Source organism: Prionailurus viverrinus, chromosome A1 (genome assembly GCF_022837055.1).
Source record: "Prionailurus viverrinus isolate Anna chromosome A1, UM_Priviv_1.0, whole genome shotgun sequence".
NCBI lineage: Eukaryota > Metazoa > Chordata > Mammalia > Carnivora > Felidae > Prionailurus > Prionailurus viverrinus.
The window spans coordinates 7,388,541-7,407,972 of NC_062561.1; the positions used below are offsets into that span (position 1 = coordinate 7,388,541).

A 19,432-nucleotide genomic window follows, 5' to 3' on the forward strand; every position below is an offset into this window, starting at 1 on the left:
AAAAAATAACGTGGGCTCCCTTTGTTGCCTTCTCTGTGAGGGTACCAATTCAGATGCTGCATTGGAAAAGCGAGTTAAGGCACATGCCCTCTATGGACACTCATACCCATGCGGGGGGGGGGGGGTGCAAAAGAGAGCACCGTCCCTGGATGGGTGTGGGTTCCTGACCAGAAGCACTTTAAACAAGCCATCATGGGGGCGCCTGGGTGGCTCAGTTGGTTAAGCATCAGACTCCTGGCTTTGGCTCAGGTCATGATCTCCGGGTTCTTGAGATGGAACCGCGCATTGGGCTCTGTGCTGACAGCATGGAGCCTGCATGGGATTCTCTCTCTCTCCCTCTCTCTCTGCCCCTCCCCCGCGGTTACTCATGCCCTCCCTCTCTCTCTCTCTCTCTCTCTCTCTCTCTCATAATAAATAAATGAACTTTAAAAATGCCATCACAATTCTATTTTTTTTAATGTCTGTTTATTATTTTTTTTAATTTTTTTTCAACGTTTATTTATTTTTGGGACAGAGAGAGACAGAGCACGAACGGGGGAGGGGCAGGGAGAGAGGGAGACACAGAATCGGAAACAGGCTCCAGGCTCTGAGCCATCAGCCCAGAGCCCGACGCGGGGCTCGAACTCCCGGACCTCGAGATCGTGACCTGGCTGAAGTCGGACGCTTAACCGACTGCGCCACCCAGGCGCCCCGTGTGTCTGTTTATTTTTGAGAGAGTGGAAGACAGACCATGAGTGGGAAAGGGGCAGAGAGAGAGGGAGACACAGAATCCGAAGCAGGCTCCAGGCTCCGAGCTATCAGCACAGGGCCCGATGTGGGGCTTGAACGCACGAACCATGAGATCATGACCTGATGCCTAAGTCAGATGCTTAACTGGCTGAGCCACCCAGGCACCCCTGCCATCACGATTTTAAGTTGCCTTCTGGTTGTGTAGCGTGAAGCTTTACGCTGTGGGCATGTGGCCAGGGACCAAAAGATAGGCACTCTCCTCTCGGTGGCTGTGTGTGTGGGCTCAGGTGGCCCACGTGGCTGGGCCCTGAGCTCTGCAGTCCTACACAGGACACTTATGATTGTTGAACATTTGCTCTATGTCACTCACTGCCTAAGAACTTTACAAGGAGCACCTCATTTTGTCAGTCAACGAAGACTCCTTGAGAGTCTGCTCACGCCAGGAACCAGCACTCAACCCTCATGATGAACAGGTGAGGTGAAAATTGAACACTCCCAGTTTACCCTTGATGGAACCAAGGAGGTGTAGAGGTTAACTAATTTGCACAATGTCCCACAGCCAGCAGGTGGCAGAGCTGGGATTCAAACAACTTCTCTGTCTACAGCTAGCGCTTGGAACCACTACCCTCGCACAGGATCTTTGACCCAGTGCAGATAAAAGTGCAAGTGGTTGTTCATGGTCTGGGAAAGGTTCCATAGGCCTGTCCCAAAAGCCAGCTGCTAGGGGTGAGCCTAGGGCACGGAGGAGAAATCACCAGGAGATACTGATCTCACTTTCACGGGGCAAACAGTCTTCCAAAACGAATCAGAGAACATAGACTGGGACCATGAGATTGACATTGGTTCTCCCTACATTTGCCGACATCACCCTCTCTCCAAACCTTTCCTACCAGCCTTGGTGCCATGCTTCGGAGAGTATCAGACCCTTGCAGACCACAGGCCCACCTACAGGCAGGGTCCACCTCTCCCAGCCCCTGAACCAACCCAACCCGGTGCCCAGGAGCACGGGGCATCTGGCATTGGCTTTGTGGCTCTCTCTGTAACTGGTGAGCCCTGGGGGCAGACAGAAAAGCCAAGATGCTGTTGTCTGCCTTCTCCAGCCTGTTCAGGCTTCAGGACTATGTCTCTGCCTTGCTTTCCTGGCTGAGCCATGAGCCTCTGCTGTACTGGAGACCTGACCCATCTGTTTACCTGACCACCATCCCCACAATCAGTTACTCTCGTCGGGAGCTAAGGCCTGAGTCCAGGGTCCCCAGCGGCTGGTAGGCATCTGACTCCAAGTCTGATGGACCTCCTGGAATCACTGCACTCCACCCCCACCCCCCGCCTAGTCTCCACCTGCCTCTCTTTCCAAAGCACTTGGAAATCTGGAATAAGACTGCTCTGTAGAAGTAAACTGTGCAATCAACACAAAGTGGAGGCAGAGACCTGGAAACTCCGTGGATCCCAGACCTGCAGGATCCCATTCTAAGCTGATTGGATGGGAACCTTAGCTAAAAAAAAGAAAATGCCAATGAAAAGACAGATGGGTTGATCACGGAAGGTCGGAAAAAGAAAAGTCCCTAGACCAACGGTGGGAGTGCCCATCCAGTCTTTGGAAATAGGCAGTTTGACCAAGAACTTGACTCTGTCTCATTCCCCAGCTGGATTATTTTCCAGCGAAAAGAGTGTATCTGTCCTAATACTATTATTCAATTCAGCTAAGCAATTCCCTTTGTTCCAATTTCAAGCTCACTAAATAACCTTCGGATATCAATACCGATAATTCTGACAATTCTGCTTTTTGCATAGCTCATCTACTATGAAACTCTGTGTTGATCTGGTCAGCTGGACCGCTATGTTTTCACCGTAAACCAGTAAGTGAGCATTCTACCCTCTTGCATTAGCCTGCTGGGAGCTTTGGGAACGTGGATCAGAACTCCCAAGTGTCATTAACTCTGAAGGAAAATTAAGTCCTGCAAGGTCATTAGTAGGCTTGCCCTGGAGCCCTTTGGAAACCACTGGCAATTGGATGAAGTCCAAGTTCTCCAGATTCCTTGGCCATAGGGACTTGGATTTGCCTGGGGTCTCAAGAGGCTTGAGCGTGATGCATGGGCCATCAACCAGGGCCAACTGTGTCAGCACAACCCAGATGCAGTGCTCTGGGCACTGGTGCACTTGTGGGGAGCCCCTAGCAGGGCCCAGCCCTCACAATCATCTCAGGCTTCCTCCTCAGGGGTCCTGCAGTGCGTTTGGAACAGTCCCTTATGGAACAGATTATAATAGTACCATACATTGGCCCAGAGATTCTGTTTGCTGGGGATCTTCCACATCCTTTCATTTGTGTTGTTCACACCTTTCATGCGGAAAAGCAAGTATTTTTAGCTTTGCTTTGCAGTTGAGAACACTTGGGCTTAGGGAAGGTAAATGACTTGCCCAAGGTCACACTGTTCATAATGTGCAACCTGCACCTGACCCAGACCCAAAGGACTGCATGTCCCAAGCTTCTTCACACACAGAACTGCTGCTAAGCCAGATGGGCTCTTAGAAGTGTGTCCAAGTATCAGTAGGTCAGCCTCGACGGCATGGCCACCTCTCAGAACAGACTAGAGATGCGTGTGCCCTCTTGAAGACGCAAGAAAGACCCAGTTCCGCAAAGGGCTCCATGTGGTAGCCCCAGGTGATGCAGGAGATTTGCAATTTGCTTCTTGCCTACATTCATGGGCACTTGTGTAAACAGACCATCTCCAAGACTTCTCTGGACCGAATTTTGTATTCAAGAAGGGCTTCCCTGGTCTCTCATTTACCTTGAGTGTCTGGGGCACCCGTGTGGCACCAAGACCCGGTTAGAACAATGCTTCCAACAAGCGTGGTAAGGATCACTGGTTCCACCCAACCCAAGGGGAGAACAAAGGAAGATGGCCACGCACACACCAAAGCAGCTCTCTAATCATACAGAACACAGTCATATCCACAAATATGCGAGCGCGTTTCCCATTCCAACCCCTCGCTCTCTCCCTGAGACCTGCAGCCTCTCCAACTTCTTCTAAATCTCCCCCACCCTGTACCACCCCCAGCCCTGCCAAGACAAGACACCATACCCTGGATGCCCTTGCAGGACAGGACAGGCCCTGAGCAATTTTCTCTGGTGACATGCAATCAACAAAGAGCTTTCACAGGCCTGACTTTGTGAGCGTCATCATAGCCTAGAGGAGGCGGCTACAGTTATGCTCACCTGCAGAGAAGACTGAGGCTGGCATATGCTGAGAAGCAGGGGACAGAAGTCTGGATTCTGGAAATAAGCAGAAAGGGCAGAGAGTCAGACTTTTGGGAAAGGAAAGGAAAGGAGATGAGAGGAGAGGAGAAGAGAGGAGACAGGAGGGGAGCGGAGGGAAGGGAAGGGAAGGGAAGGGCAGAGCACTCCCACTTATGGTGTGCCTGCAAACAAGCACATAATGGCTGCACACCGGTCCCTTTAGTACTTCTCAGCCACCATTCACTAACTTTTAAAAGGAGAAGGGGGAGCAAGGTTGCTGGACACAGCAAGGGAGCCTGTGACAGAAAGAGACGCAGACAGCCCCAAGTGTTCACTGGGTGGCAGCCATCAATGGGGCTCTGTCCCAGGCCATTTTCCTATATTATCCCATGTGCTTCTCCAAACAGCCCTGTCCGGTGAGCTATGATGTCCATCTTGGAGATAAGGAAGCCAAGGCTCAGAGAAGGTGCTCAAAGCCAAGCCTCGGTGGCTGGGAAAACACAGTTCCACCTGTCCTGAGATCCAGGGATCTTTCCCGTGTTCTAGGGAGAGGCAAGAGTGCACTGCCAACCTCCTGACTGCGTGTGCTGGCTCCCACCAGCAACTCCAGGGGCTCGAGCCCAGAGAGCCTCTGACTGGACTAGGGGGAGGGGGAGGTCTGCTACCTTAGCACTGGAAGGTTGCCTGCATGGAAAACCAAGAAACACACAACATGGTTAAATTAGCCACATTTATTATGAGAAATTCTGCTTTCTTTCTTTCTTTCTAGAGAGAGAGAGAGGGAGAGAGCAACAGAAGGGCAGAGGGAGAGAAAGAATCTTAGGCGCACAGGGCCCGATGCAGGGCTCGACCCCACGACTGCGAGCTCATGATCTGAGCTGAAATCAAGAGTTGGACGCTTAACCGACTAAGCCACCCAGGCATCCCAGGTATCTTGCTTTCTAATGATGCTATGAACTGCATTTCCCAAGAAAGACGCACATACACCCCTTCCTCTCTTTCTCACACGCTCACATGCACACACACTTGCACAGTGGTCTCTTTGGGGGCATTTCCTTTTGCCTGGTCTATGGCAACTCTGCCCCAGTTGGTTTTTCTTCCCACTCTAGCCAGATATCTTTCTAGAACACAAAACTGACCATGCCATTCCCTTTTGGAAATCCTTCAACGACACTCACTTTGCTCTTGGGACAACATCCACGCCCCAGCCTGCCCAACAGGCCCTTCGGGTAGACATGTGCTGTCCAGTACAGGAACCGTTAGCCACGTGTGGCTATGAAACACTTCCAGTGCAGGTGAGTGCAAACTACCCACCAGATGTTTATGACTTGGAAAAATAATATAATATGTCTCATTAATAATGTTATACTGGTTAATGTTGAAATGATAATACTTTGGATTTTAAGATATAGATTATCAAAGTGAACTTCACTTGTTTTTGCCTGACTTCTTAAATATGGCTACTATGAAATTTTCTCATTGCCCAAACCTCAGCTCAAGAAGCACCCACCCTGACGAGCTCCCCATGCCCCCCTTTCTTTCTTATACATATGCAAGTCTCCATGACAGTGCAGACGGTGTCTTAGACATGTCTACGTGACCTCAGCTTCGAGGACGGTGCCAGTTAATGGGTGTTGAACTGACTGTTCAATGGGTGAATGAATGACCAACACAAAGGCGTGTGGCTCTCAGTCTCCAGCCCCGGCTGCCATCTTGGTTCCCTCATCTGCCCAGTTCCCTCTTTTTCCAATGAGTCCCAAGCACACCTCCATCTTTATGGCTCCTGGGGCTGAAGGGCATCTCCCCTGTTACCCCCTCTCCGAGTCACTACAGTCTCGGATGATCTAGACATACACGACTTAGCCTAGCGGTGAGGCCCCCCCTCCCCCCAAGGGAAGCATCATGCTTTCAACATCAAGTTCCCTCTTTGGAGGGGCTCAGCTGAATCCCGGGCTGTTCTGCAGGATGTGGAGGTGACAGCATTCAGGGTTGTACTTCCACATGCCCAAGATGAGCTCCCAGCTGCCTTGGGGGTACCCCCCCCCATCAAAGGGAAGCAGCTTTGTGTCCCGTCTTCATTCCAGAGCTCTATCAAATCCCTGATGGCCTGATTCTGCACATCCTCTGACTCTCCGCACCCCCCAACCAATTCAGGATGCTCAGACATGCAGGCCTGCGCTCACCCAACGTGCTGTCAATAGTAGCTCCCGGTTCTGCCTGTCATAGAAACAGCACAGGATTCGACAGCCAACCGCGACTGTGGCGAAAACTCGGCCCCCAGCAGGCACAGCGGGAGTGTCTCATTCATGGCAGCTCAAACCCTCACACTGGAACCCCATCCATCACTGCCTCCTGCCATGACAGAGCCCCAAACCTGAGCTCCAGCTCTGGCATTTCTCGGAGTCACATGGATGGCGATCAGCAGGTCCCTTTGTCCTTGGGCCTTTGCAGGAAATGTGCCTCATTCTGACATCTAACATTCACTCCCAAACGGGAGTCTAGACTAAGGGGGAAAAAAACCTCTAAATCTCCATTGATTGTGCCTACTGGAGGGAGGTGAATGGGTGGTCTCTGCCCTTAGCTATTACTAAAGAAAATAGAAAAGTTTCGTTTTCGTATTTGCAATGGGTGGCAAGGCGAAACGAAACGAAACAAAAACAACTTCAGCCTTTTCCACTCTCTTTTAAAGAACTATGACTGTTGGGCCTTAGGAAATGAATGACCTTAAAGTCCATTAAAATAGGTGAGATTAGCGAGTGCTCAGTTAATAGAGACTGTTCAGTTCACAATAAAAAACAACGGCCCAAAACACTCAATGAAAAAAAAAAAATGTTTCTCAAGGTGAAAGACTCTGTTCGGAAAAGCCCTTGAGAATTAGATTAAAAATGAAGAAAAAAAAAAAAGGAAATCATCCTTCAGAACACGTTCTTTAAAAATGCAGACTCACCATTCTGAGAAAGATTTTGTCCTAAATACTGTTTAATGCCTTAGCCAAGAGGTTGATTAAAGTAAACGCCCGCCAACGGAAATGAATGAAAGATATTCGCATACTCCTGGGTTTTGATGAGTTGGAAGGAGAACATCAGGGCATGTGAGAGCCCTGTGTTGATGGTGCCTTCTAGAATAAAGGAGGAAGGACACAGTGGAGCAGGAGAGGTCATACTGCCGAGAGGAGGGGAGGGCCTCTGTGGAAGCAGGAGGCAGGGATCCTCAGAAAGCTGGGGAGGCACTGTACCTCCCTGCTTCCTGGGATGGGGCAGGGAGACAAGCCGTTACAATCAAATAGGAAAAGAAAAGGTGAGCCTGGTAGGCTGCAGGGTGTCAGGACCTTTGGGTCAGCCTCACTTAAAAACCTACCTTACAATCCTTGGGGCACCTGGGTGGCTCAGTTGGTCCGGCATCCGACTTGGGCTCAGGTCATGATCTCACAGTTCACGAGCTCAAGCCCCGCGTCGGGCTCTGTGCTGACAGCTCAGAGCCGGGAACCTGCTTTGGATTCTGTGTCTCCCTCTCTCTCTCTGCCCCTTCCCCGCTGGCACTTTGTCTCTGTCTCCCTCAAAAATAAAACATTAAAAATATTTTTGAAAACGTACCTTACAATCCTCATCATCCCTCTCTGGGCTAAATGTTTGTGTCCGACCCCCAAATCCAAATGTTGGAATGCTAACCTCTAAGATGACAGTAATAGGAGTGGGACTTGGGGAGGTAATTAACTAGACCCCTGTCGGTCAGATTAATGCCCTTCTAAGACAGGAAGACAGCTTGCTTTTTTTCCTCTCTCTCTGCTCAAGGGAGAGACATACCATGTGAGGACATGAGAAGATGTCCAGGAAGGGAGCACTCACCAGGAACCTAACCATGTTGACACTCTGATCTTGGACTTCTAGCCTCCAGAACTGTGAGAAAATAAATTTGTGTTGTTTCAGCACCCCCGGTCTATGGTGTTTGTTATAGCAGCCCAAGCTGATCGAGATGTCCCTGATCACGGTTTCCGTCTCAGAAGTGCTCCCTTCATTCTCTGTTGTGTGGTCCCTGCTGTTGGTACTTGGCTGACCTGATCCCCACCCGCCTCCCTTTTTCCCAAGCTCTCTTCCAGGAAGGGTGGCATGTAGCAGAAATTGACAGGGCTGGAGCTCCCAGGAAGTTTTGGGTCCTGATGAAAAGGCAGTGGCCCATCCTTTGTCCATCTGTCTTCTACTATTCCCTGCCTGGAGCATGGGAGGTTTGGAACGTAGCAGCCTTCTGTCCACCGTGCAGGGGCCGACATGACAAAAGACAAAACAAAGACAAAAGACAACAGACTAGGGATGGAAAGAGAGAGGAAAGAGGCAAGGAAAGAGGAGAGAGGAAAGATAAGAAAAGCCTGGGTCTCCTAAGAGTGTTGCTACATAGCCAGGTTTTTCTTTTGTTGTTGTTGTTTGTTTGCTGGCTTTTTAGGAAAAAATATGTCCCGTGTGTTTAAAAAACTGTTCGTCAAATTATCTGTCATTTGCGGCTGGGAGGATTCCTAACAGATACCGTGCCACCCTCTAGAGCACTGGAGAACATTCTTTACTTTATCAAATTCTTTTGATTCTTTCAGCAATGAAAGCCAAAAGCCCGAAGACAGTCTGGCCACTACGGTCTGTTCGGCCCCTCTAGGGAGAGAGTGGGGCTGGTAGGGACCATGAATCGTGCTTTGGTGCCCAGGTAAACATTCGAGAAAATACAGTCTTAGGGCCTTTAAGAGTGCCTCCTTGGGGCGCCTGGGTGGCGCAGTCGGTTAAGTGTCCGACTTCAGCCAGGTCACGATCTCGCGGTCCGTGAGTTCGAGCCCCGCATCGGGCTCTGGGCTGATGGCTCAGAGCCTGGAGCCTGTTTCCAATTCTGTGTCTCCCTCTCTCTCTGCCCCTCCCCCGTTCGTGCTCTGTCTCTCTCTGTCCCAAAAATAAATAAACGTTGAAAAAAAAAATTAAAAAAAAAAAAGAGTGATTCATGAGACCATGTATGGTATCTGAGTCTTTGGGAATGGTAATGATGAAATCAACTACAGTTGCGCTATACAGAGCCCCCAAAGCCTTGTCTTAGAGAGTCTGGAGACTACTGGAGGCTCTCTTCCAGGGAGACTTGTACCTGACAATACCTTTCGCATCGTCATACCATTGGCATGGGTCGAAACTGCACAACTGCAAAACCAACAGGGCTCACTGTCTCAGACACACACTTCTGCAAGGTCTTGCCTGGAGCAGACAAAGGGCACTTCCAAGGGGAATGCCAGAAGCCCGCGTGGGGCAGAACTTCACAGGCAGGAGAAAGGGATGATGGGACCGATGGCGGGTAACGCAATCCGGCAGACCCAACCCTGCCTTGTCATCTGGGAAGAGGAGAGTGGATGGGGGCCCGAATACGGGAGCTTCTCTGCCTTCTGGAAACCACGTTCATCGGTCTTCTGTGGCCACATTCACGCCTCCTCCGTTGGAAAATTCAGAGCCGATGCAAATCTTAGTAAGTCCAAATGGAAGCCTATTCTCTGAGAACTGGTTTCCAATAGATCATTTTTCAACCGTTTCGGACTGGGGAGAAAAAGGCTAGCATTTAGTCTCTAATGCTGTTTACGCAATCTCAGGCGAAGTGATTCAGTAGCCGTCTCTCACTTCATACTTTAAAAAAGAGTAAGTAGCCCTCCCCCACGCCGCCCCCTGCAAACCCCCATTAAACTACCGCACATTTCAATCTATGCATTGATGACGGGGACGAATACATTTTCTGCCACATCGATGTAGTTAAATTTCTAGCCCTTATTTTTAACCCAGCACCATTTCAGAAATCAATTTCTGTGGAGAGAGAATACCTGGACATTTAAATCCATCAAAAAGGAGTAAATGAGCATTTCAGATACATCCATCAAGAAGAAATGCCCCTTCTCCCCATCATTGTGGGGCTTTGTCAGTCGCCTGTCAGATGAATGTCCGCGTAAGTGTTTATTAATCACTCTCGCGCTCGCTGATGGGCCTGAACACTTTGCTCCTCGAAGTCTCTGACATGGACAAAGTATGCGGCAGGTTTCTTCTCTCGGTCTCTTGAGCACAGTTGCTTACTTTGTTAAAGTTAATTTCCACTCATTTCTGGCTTTGATGGGAAGATTCCTTTATCAATTCAATTCATGCGTGTTGTCTGCAATCAAAGCAATATTGTCTGCTAATGTGAGCTACGTTCCATGCTCCCTCTCCGTTTTATGCTAACGCCTTCCTTCTGCTGGTCCTGCACTGGAGAATTTGGGGAAGAGGCTGGCTCCCTGGCCTTCAGAGACAGGCTGCAGTGATGGCTGAACCGGCAGCCACCTACCCCTCCCGGAACTGCTTGGCTGTGAGAAATGGGGAGCTGCTCTCTTTCCCAGGAATCACCTGGCTTGAAAGAGAAGTCAGTGGAAGAGAGAAGGCAATGGGAGCCACGCGTGACGGAACCTGCTCTGGATCCCCCGGCGGAAGAACCAAGCGGCCCTCGGAGATCTTGGGAGGCAGGAGGTTTATTTCACACCAGCAGGTTCGGAGGAGGTAACTCTCCAGAGGTTGAGCCTTACATCGAGGTCTCCAGTGTAAGCAGAGGGAACGATTTATAGTCTGTGACTTCTGCATTCCGCATTAGTAGTAATCTGGCGCTCACGAGTGGCAAGCGGGGTCGGAAGAAGAACCCGGAAGGGGAGTCTTCAGTTGGGGACCGGAATTTCCGTATCAGTCCCATCGGCCATCTTATAACAGATGTTCCCCTGTCACATGTGGTGGCAATTTGCTATTCCTGCCATGACCTGTAAGATCAAGTCTTATTCCGGAACTCACCAGCCTTTACGTGAGACCTTTCCGCTTCCTCTACCCCAAGGAGATTCACCGTCTCCCCAACACACACTTTTGTGCTTCTCATGCTGTCCTTCCCAGCTTCTCTCTCTTCCCCATCTCACCCCACCCCTGTGCACCCCATTCGTCTAAGTCCTACTCTTCCCGAAAGACCCGCCTCGAGCCTTCCCTCCCTCTCCCTGCCCCAGGATAGCTAGCGCCAGCTCTTCTCGGAATGCTTCCGGAAATCAAACTTTCACCACGACTGCCCTGGCACTTACCACCTCCTGCTACACTGTGGCAGCACCACTGAGGAGCGAACGGAGCCAGGCAGGTGGAGTCAGGCAGGCCCAAGCCTGATTCTGACTCCGCCGCTTGGAGTTGGATGGCCCTGCACGTCTCTGAATCCCTGTGGAATTTCTCCAAAAAGAAAAGGAATGAACTACTATCTGTCTTGTGGGACGATTGTGCGGATCCACAATGACTTGTGTAACCCACCCATCACGGTGCCCAGTGACGCGGAAGCCCAGGAAATGGTGGCTATTGTTATAAACCCCAACTAGATGACAGACCCCCAGAGGGAAGTGCGGTCCACACCGTGCATTCCTGCGCTACAGAGGAGGGAAAGTTAAACCCCCGTGACTCAGACTCTCTTGCAGCCAAGGATTAGGTTATCTATCAGGTTCCAGAAATTAAATGTGCTTCTTCACCGTCTGGAAGACAGAAGCAAGGGGAGACTTGTCAAGAACTGTGAAGGGGCCGAGGTTTTGCCCTACACGCAAGCTAACGAGTTCGTCTACCCCAGTGTCATAGGTGCTGGGAGAAGACAGGAGACTCTCGGGTGGGAGACAATGGACCTATTACTGACAGCAGAGCAGCAGCATTTTCTTGTGCCGGTTCCTTAAAGTTCAGTTACCCCAGGGCAACACGAAGAGGGCCAAGTGACCCCTGCATACACAGGAGAATCCAAACCTTTTTGTAAGTTACAAGATTTTTTTTAATGCTTATTTATTGTTGAGAGAGAGAGAGCAAACAAGTGCAAGTGGGGGAGGGACAGAGAGAGAGAGAGAGAGACAGAATCCAGAGTAGGCTCCAGGCTCCGAGCTGTCGGCACAGAACCCAACGTGGGGCTCGAACTCACGAGCCGTGAGGCCATGACCTGAGCCGAAGTCAGACGCTCCACCGACTGAGCCACCCATGTGCCCCTTCGAAATTTTTGTTTGGATGTTTAGTTATTATTTTGAGAGAGAGAGAGCGCTGGGGAGGGGCAGAGAGGGAAGGAGAGAGAATCCCACCAGGCTCCCTGCTATCAGCGCAGAGCCCGATACAGGGCTCGAACCCACGAACTGTGAGATGATGACCTGAGCGGAAACCAAGAGTCAGATGCTTAACTGACTGAGCCACCCAGGTGCCCCAAACCCAAATCTTTTCCAGTGGATAGTAGGCGAGCCTGCCCATTGCTTTGGAGGGGGATGTTCTATCTCCAAAGCTATTTTCTATGGGAGCAGCCTCGAAAAGACAGTCTAGAACCAAGCAGACAATACATCTACGAGGTGTGAAGATGCAAGAGACCCGTGGAAAATGGTCTCTCCACCAGCCCATCTTCCTGCTGCCAGCTGCTGCTCCTAGCAAGGAAGGTTGTGGAAAATTGGGGGGGTTTCTACGGTCGCCTTCCAGTGGTCACCAGCTTTAAAAGAAATGATAGAAACCACCCTAACCCCAGACCACATCCATGACTGTGACATACACTGGAGCTCAGCTGTTCCTGTGGCAGCATCCTGGCTGAGTTCTTAATTGTGGCAGGCTAGTTAGGCATTTTTGAACTCACGGAAGGCCTAACCAAGAGTCCACTTCCTAACCTGTGTTAAATTCTGCCCTTACGATATCACACGGCTGGAGTGGTTTCTGCCTCCTGCGCTAATATAAGTCTGGACTAAACCTCAGTGTTCTCCAAAGCTTTGGTGCCTTCCACTAAACCTGTGATAATGGTGAAGATGGTGACGATTACGATGATGGCGGTGGTGATGACAATTAGGGGAAGGAAAAGGAGGAGTTTGAGGAAAGTAGGAATAAAGCAGGAAAAAGAGAAGAAAGAAGGGGAAAAAAACTTCATCATGTTTCTCCTTCTTTCCCTCCCAAAATACACATATTATCAAAGGAGAAAGCAAGCTTTTTGAGTCTCTACCTATTACAAATACTAAAAAAAAAAAAAAAAAAAAACTCTACGTACTCATTACTGGAACCCCAAGGTCACCAGTTAGAGCTCTTGTTTTGTTTTGTTAATTTACATCTCCTTCTAATTTTTCTGTGACACAGAGGAGTTTCTCAGATGCTCTCACAGGCTGGTCACATCCTTGGCTGGATCAGGGAGAAGCCAGATCTCAGTGGAAGGTTCCCCAGTCACAAAGCTGCTTTCATACCTGTCTCAGCACTTCACAGGGGGAAGGGGAGGGGAGGGGAGGGGAGAGGAGGGAAAAGAAGGGAAGGAAGGGAAGGGAAGGGAAGGGAAGGGAAGGGAAGGGAAGGGAAGGGAAAGTCCACGTCTTTAGCCTAAGTCATGGTCTAGGGGTTCTTCCTGGAGTGGGAGTTGTAGCTGACGAGCTCACTCCCAACAAGCCAACCCTCCCAATGGTGACCCAGAATACTCATCCCAGTCCTGTGAAGTAACTTCTGGAAGGCCATCTCTCAGAACCACCTTGTGACATGTCTACCCCTCTGGGCTGCCCTGTGCCATCCCAGAGTTCTATGCAGGGTCTGGCATAGGCATTCACCCTTCCTACGCAATACAGGTGGCTGGGTTCTGAGATGCCCATAAAATTGCCCATGTGATACGTGCATACGATAGCAGCTAATATTTATTGAGTACTTACTATGTGACAGACACAGTGTCACACGATCTGGAGGTCTTTTAGTTCGTTTCAGCGCCCCCCCCCCCCGGCAGTTCTATGAAGCAGGCACTTTTATGCCTCCTAGTTCACAGAAGTGGCAACTGGGGCTCAGAGAATCAAGCAACTTGCCCCAAATCATAGCCAGAATGTTTTCGGAGGCTCCGCCCCTAACAACTATGTAACCCTGCTCAGAGCAGGGACACAATGGATATTTGTTCCGTGGATTAGAACAGGTGTGGCAGAAATCGCTGATTTCCCCTATTACCCACTCTTCCCTTCATCTTAGAAATAACCCCCACTACCATCCAAGATTTTGGCTGAGCCTCTGCCTACTTCCTTAGGCCTCAGTTTCCACATCTGTCAATCAGAAATAATAATAGTACCAGCATGCCTCGGTGGCTCAGTCAGTGAAGTGTCTGACTCTTGATTTTGGCTCAGGTCATGATCTCACTCGTGGGATCGAGCCCTCCCTCAGGCCCTGCGCTGACAGCTCAGAGCCTGCTTGGGCTTCTCTCTCTCCCTCTCTCTCTCTGCTCCTCCCCTCCTCGCTCTCTCTCTCTCTCTCTCTCTCAAAATAAATGAATAAACATTAAAAAAAAGAAAGAAAGAATAATGGTACCTGTCTCATGTTCCTCAAGTGTAAGAACTCCCAGTCATGTAGATCGCTAACCAGAAAATGTCACCAACCATGGTATCTGACTAGTAAAATACGTATTTTAAATTCCTAACTTATAATTCATTTTAATGACTGTGAGGCTGTGTGTGTGTGTGTGTGTGTGTGTGTGTGTGGCTTAAATAAGTTACTACATGTGCCTAGCACACAGCATTAAATTCCGGGCAATTGATTAGATTAAACTGAATAGCATTCTGTAAGTCTAGCTCAACAAAGAATCAAGAAACTCCAGAGAAAGCTCCACCCAAATAAAGAAAAAGACACTGGAAATTTGAGATGGATAATCTCGGAACCTGACCCTTTAACGATGTTTTAGGTTGAGGTCCTAAGACAAGATAGTAAGCTGGAGAGGCTCCTAGGTTGTTCCCAATTTATGCTTTAATCTTTAATATGTAGCAAAAGTTTAGGGACGTGTTTGCGTCTAGGATACAAGCTAGACAGGACAGAAGTGATCTCTTCCTGCCGTCCTAGACTAGAGCCAGCTAACAGGAACTCTAAGGTTTGTTATGAATGGCTCCATGGGATTAGCCTTATACTTCATAGCTGGAGAAGTAAAAGAAAGTGACTTTTCTTAGGAATTCGGTTTATTCACTAATTCTACATTGTTAGTTGGAAATAGGACTTCTTTCTGAAGCACAGGGTCTACTCAGAGCAGATCCGCTAATAAACAATCCCCCGTGGATTCTGTTTAATTTGCTTCCCTTTTTGCGTGACCTGCTATACGGGAGACATTCACCCGGTGCCCCAAAATGACATAGAGATCTGTACAGTTACAAGTACAATTACTCAAGCAATTAGTGACAGATGCAATGTTCTTTGTGGGAATTGAGAACCAGGGTTCTTCCTCGGCGCTGCCTGCGGAGGTGGTGGCCATCTGTGACTCGGCATCATGGCGGCCCTCAGACCTCTGGTGAAGCCCAAGGTCGTTAAAAAGAGGACCAAGAAGGTCATCCGGCACCATTCCCACCGATGTGTCAAAATAAAGCACAACTGGGAGAAGCCCAGAGATACCGACAATAGGGTGCGCAGAAGATTCGAGGGCCAGATCCTGATGCCCAGCTTGGCTGGTTAGGGGAACAACAAGAAAACAAAGCACGTGTCGTCCAGTGGCTTCCTGAAGTTCCTAGTCCACAGCGCCAAGGAGCTTGAAGTGCTGCCCATGCCCGACAGATCTTACTGTGCAGAGATTTCTCACGGTGTCTCCAACAAGAGCCACAAAGCCAGTGTGGAAAGAGCGGCCCAGCCGGCCATCAGCGTCACAAATTCCAATGCCAGCTGCGCGGCGAAGAAAGTGAATAGGCAGCTTGTGTGCGTGTCGTATTTGTGTTAATAAAACCATAAAACTACAAAAAAAAAAAAACAGGGTTCTTTCGAAGATGAGGAGAACTAACCAAATGGCGAGGACATAATCTTTGGAATCGTACGTGACCTCAAGACGTGGTGATCCATTGGCTTCTCTATGCCTCTACTCTTCTCAGTACCAGGGGGAGAAATACTCAACCTCCTGCCAGGGTTAAGGGCATCACTAAGAAAATCCCAAAGCAGCTCCCACAAGAATTGAGGTGTCTTGACAGCTGCCTTCTCTGAGAACCCCGCTCTTCCTCTTGCCCCTTCCTATCATCCACAATGTAATGAGGACGCGGCCATCATCAATCACCTGCTCATTGTGGCTCTGTGAAACCGCTAACCCAAATACTTGGCTGAACAAAACTAGGGCTATGTGGGCGGACATGGAAATGAGAGTGATGACCACAGGACTCCACAGGACTCTTAAAACCAATCTGCTCCGCTCTCTATGGCATACCACAGAATTTCAGCCTTAGACAAGTTCTCTGCTCTCTCTCTTCCAGCAGCTTGTTTTTGCTTTGGGGGACGTTTTTGAGCCAAAGGCTTTCAGAGAACGAGAAGTTGAGAGCAGATGTGCCCAATGAGAAGTTGGGATGTGTCCGAGGTTTGCTCTGGTAACAATGGGGAAGGGGGAGCGTGTGTTGAGAGGACTGAGCGGCCACCGAGGTCTCCCCTGTCCGCGGGTTTATTGCTTTATGCTGCCACCTGGCTGATCATTGAGCTGCAGGCTCCTACTGCAGAGCAAGAAAGACGAGACAGAACATTTACACTGGCAGGACTCAAAAACAAGTTTCCTGATAGGCACCTCGCCAGACAACTCAGACCAGCCTCATGAGAGGCACTGTCATCCATAAGGCGGAAACAGGTACTAATTCTAAAGGCCGGGCTTAAAGGTCAGGGGTTCGCTCATCAGTTGGAAAACTCTTTAGAGGAGACTGGTTCTGTTTCAAACCCACCGTGTTTTGTTCTTTAGATCTATCAACACTTCCTATTGACATCCTCAGTTAAGATGTTCCACACATTCATCTTCATGGTCCCTGAGTAAGAGAATGCCCTCATCCCTGCAGAAATCATCTTTGCTTCCAGTGATGTCAGGGTCAAAGACAAAAGGAACAGGTGTGCAGTGAACGACTTGGGCTGGACAATCCATGCCGAAAGAAGGCCTCACCCACATTCCTGCATCCCGCCACCCTGGAAAGAATACACACAGCTCGCATTTACTGAGGGCATGCTCTGTCTCAGACAGCATGCCAAGTGCTTTATCAATACTTAAGGAATGAACAGCGGCCCCGGGACAAGATGTGGGAGGAGCAGAGATCTGTCCCAGGCTGAGCAGACGGACTGAGGAGAAAACTCCCTGGAGGGCAAGTACCCGGTGGGTGTCAAGGTAGGTGCCAGCTCACAGACTGGCCTGTGGGCACTTGGGGGCACTTGTAAGCATGTGAGCCCATGAAGGACTTCCAGAAAACGAGATAGAAAGGGAGGCATCTCAAAAGTGAGGCCAGAGGTCCTGCAAGATTCAAACAGAAGTCTAGGTTCTTGACATTAATTGCCTTCCCCTGCACCCGTTGACCAGAAAGCCATAATATTCGGGTTACAGGTACATCATTTTTAATCCTTTCAAGGGAGGGGTGATCATTCCACTTTTACTATAGAAAGCTAAAGTGCTGAGAACTCATGAAATCTTGTGATGCTCACCAAGATGCACCTAGGATGCGGTGAATAGGTACAAAGCAAGGACAAATCATTCTTATCGCCATGAGTGCCAACATTAAAAAATGTATTAAACGGAGGCGCCTAGGTGACTCAGTTGGTTAAGCGTCCGACTTCGGCTCAGGTCATGATCTCGCGGTTTGTGAGTTCGAGCCCCTCGTCGGGCTCTGTGCTGATGGCTCAGAGCCTGGAGCCTGCTTCGGATTCTGTGTCTCCCTCTCTCTCTGCCCCTCCCCCACTCATGCTCTGTCTCTCTCTGTCTTTCAATAATAAATAAATGTTTAAAAAAAATTGTTTAATGTATGAAACATATACAATGTCCAATGTGCCAAAAGCCATGAGAAATTTTGGTGACACCAGTATAAATAAGTATTTATCCCTGCCCTTAAAGGTTTGTAATCTAGATGGGAGAGAACAGGAGGATGTCCCAGAGGCTATGACATGATTACCATTGGTTCCTTCATTTGACTTGATTCCTATTATCTGGATGGATCAGGGGTTGGAGACCACACCAGTTATGATTAGATACAGCTGCATGTAATAGAAAATTCAAATAATAAAAACGATAAATATTTATCTTTCACTCACATAAAATACGTAGGCAGCTCCTTGACCTTCAGGGACCCAGGCTCCTCCCATCTTTCTGCTCTACTATTCCCAGGATGAAGTTTCTATCTTAAAGATCATTTAATGATCCAAGATAGATACAGAAAACGCCTCTCTGACTTGCAAGGACCGCCCCCCTCCACTTACCTCTTCAAAAATGTTTGTTTCCAGGGATACATCTATAATCCTGGTTTTTCTTTACACTCCCCAGCGCCAAGCCCATCCATCCTAAGACTAAAGCTACCGTGTTTGCATACATAAGTTCCAGATCTCTCTTTCCATCCCTCATCTCTCTACTCAACTTTAGAACCACATCTTCATCCTGGGACACCACCAGAATGCTCTGAGGCTAAGGATTAAAATGCAACACATCATGGTTGCCTGGCTGGTTCAGGTGGTAGAGTGTGGGACTCTTGATCTCAGGGTCCTAAGTTCAAGCCCTACCTTGAGGGCAGAGTTTACTTTGAAAAACAAAATTAAATGCAACACTTCCAAACGTGGAGGTAATGTTGTGTCTCCCCAAGCAAAAGTGGGTCCTGCTCTTGAGGTCCCGGTCTCTGCATTTGGTATCGCTACCATTTATTCCCTCAAACAAGCAACCCAAGCATTCATCCACGTGTTTGGTGCCCTCTGTCTTTCATGCCCTTCCCCTCCGGCACACACACACACACACACACACACACGCACACACGCACACACGCGCACACACACACACATACCCCTAATTGGTCTCACCAATTTTCCCAAAGATTCTCTTCAAATTCTCCCGAAGATTTCTCTTTTCTTATCTTCCTGTCTCCTCTCCAGCTCTCAGGTGGTCACTCTCCATCACTTGAACTGATTTCCTCTTTGCCTGTTTCCCTACCTTTGTTCATTCAATAATTCAGTAAATTGGTCATTTGCAAGCCAACTCTCCGTTGGATCCTGCTCTGGCCCCCTCTCTGGCCCCATCTATAAGACTTCCTACTGCTTCCAGTAATATTTCTTAAGTTCCTTGGCTTAAAAATCTCTGAATAGGGGCACCTGGATGGCTCAGTCGGTTAAACGTCCAACTTTGGCTCAGGTCGTGATCTCTCGGTTCTCGAGCTCAAGCCCTGCGTTGGGTTCTGTGCTGACAGCTCAGAGCCTGCAGCCTGCTTCAGATTCTAGGTCTCCCTCTCTCTCTGCCCCTCCCCCACTTGTGCTCTGTCTTTCTCTCTCTCTCTCTCAAAACAGATAAATGTTTTTTAAAAATCTCTGAGTAGGATCAAGCTCAAACCTGTTAGCAGGGCCCTTTGCACCTTAACCTCCAGTACCACTCACAAGTATTCTCCCTCTCCGCCCTCCTCCATTCCTGGCTCCCAGGTACATTGACTATGCCCTGGCGGACCAGGCGCTCTCCCGCCCCCTTGCCCGAGTGAACAGACTGCTCTCTCCTGGGAGAGTTGCCTGA

At 49.3% G+C, this 19,432-nt stretch overlaps 1 pseudogene; it reads left to right on the top strand.

The window, feature by feature from the left end:
* The first annotated feature begins 15,184 nt into the window (after positions 1–15,184).
* LOC125154475 (60S ribosomal protein L32-like) lies at positions 15,185–19,432 on the top strand (annotated as a pseudogene).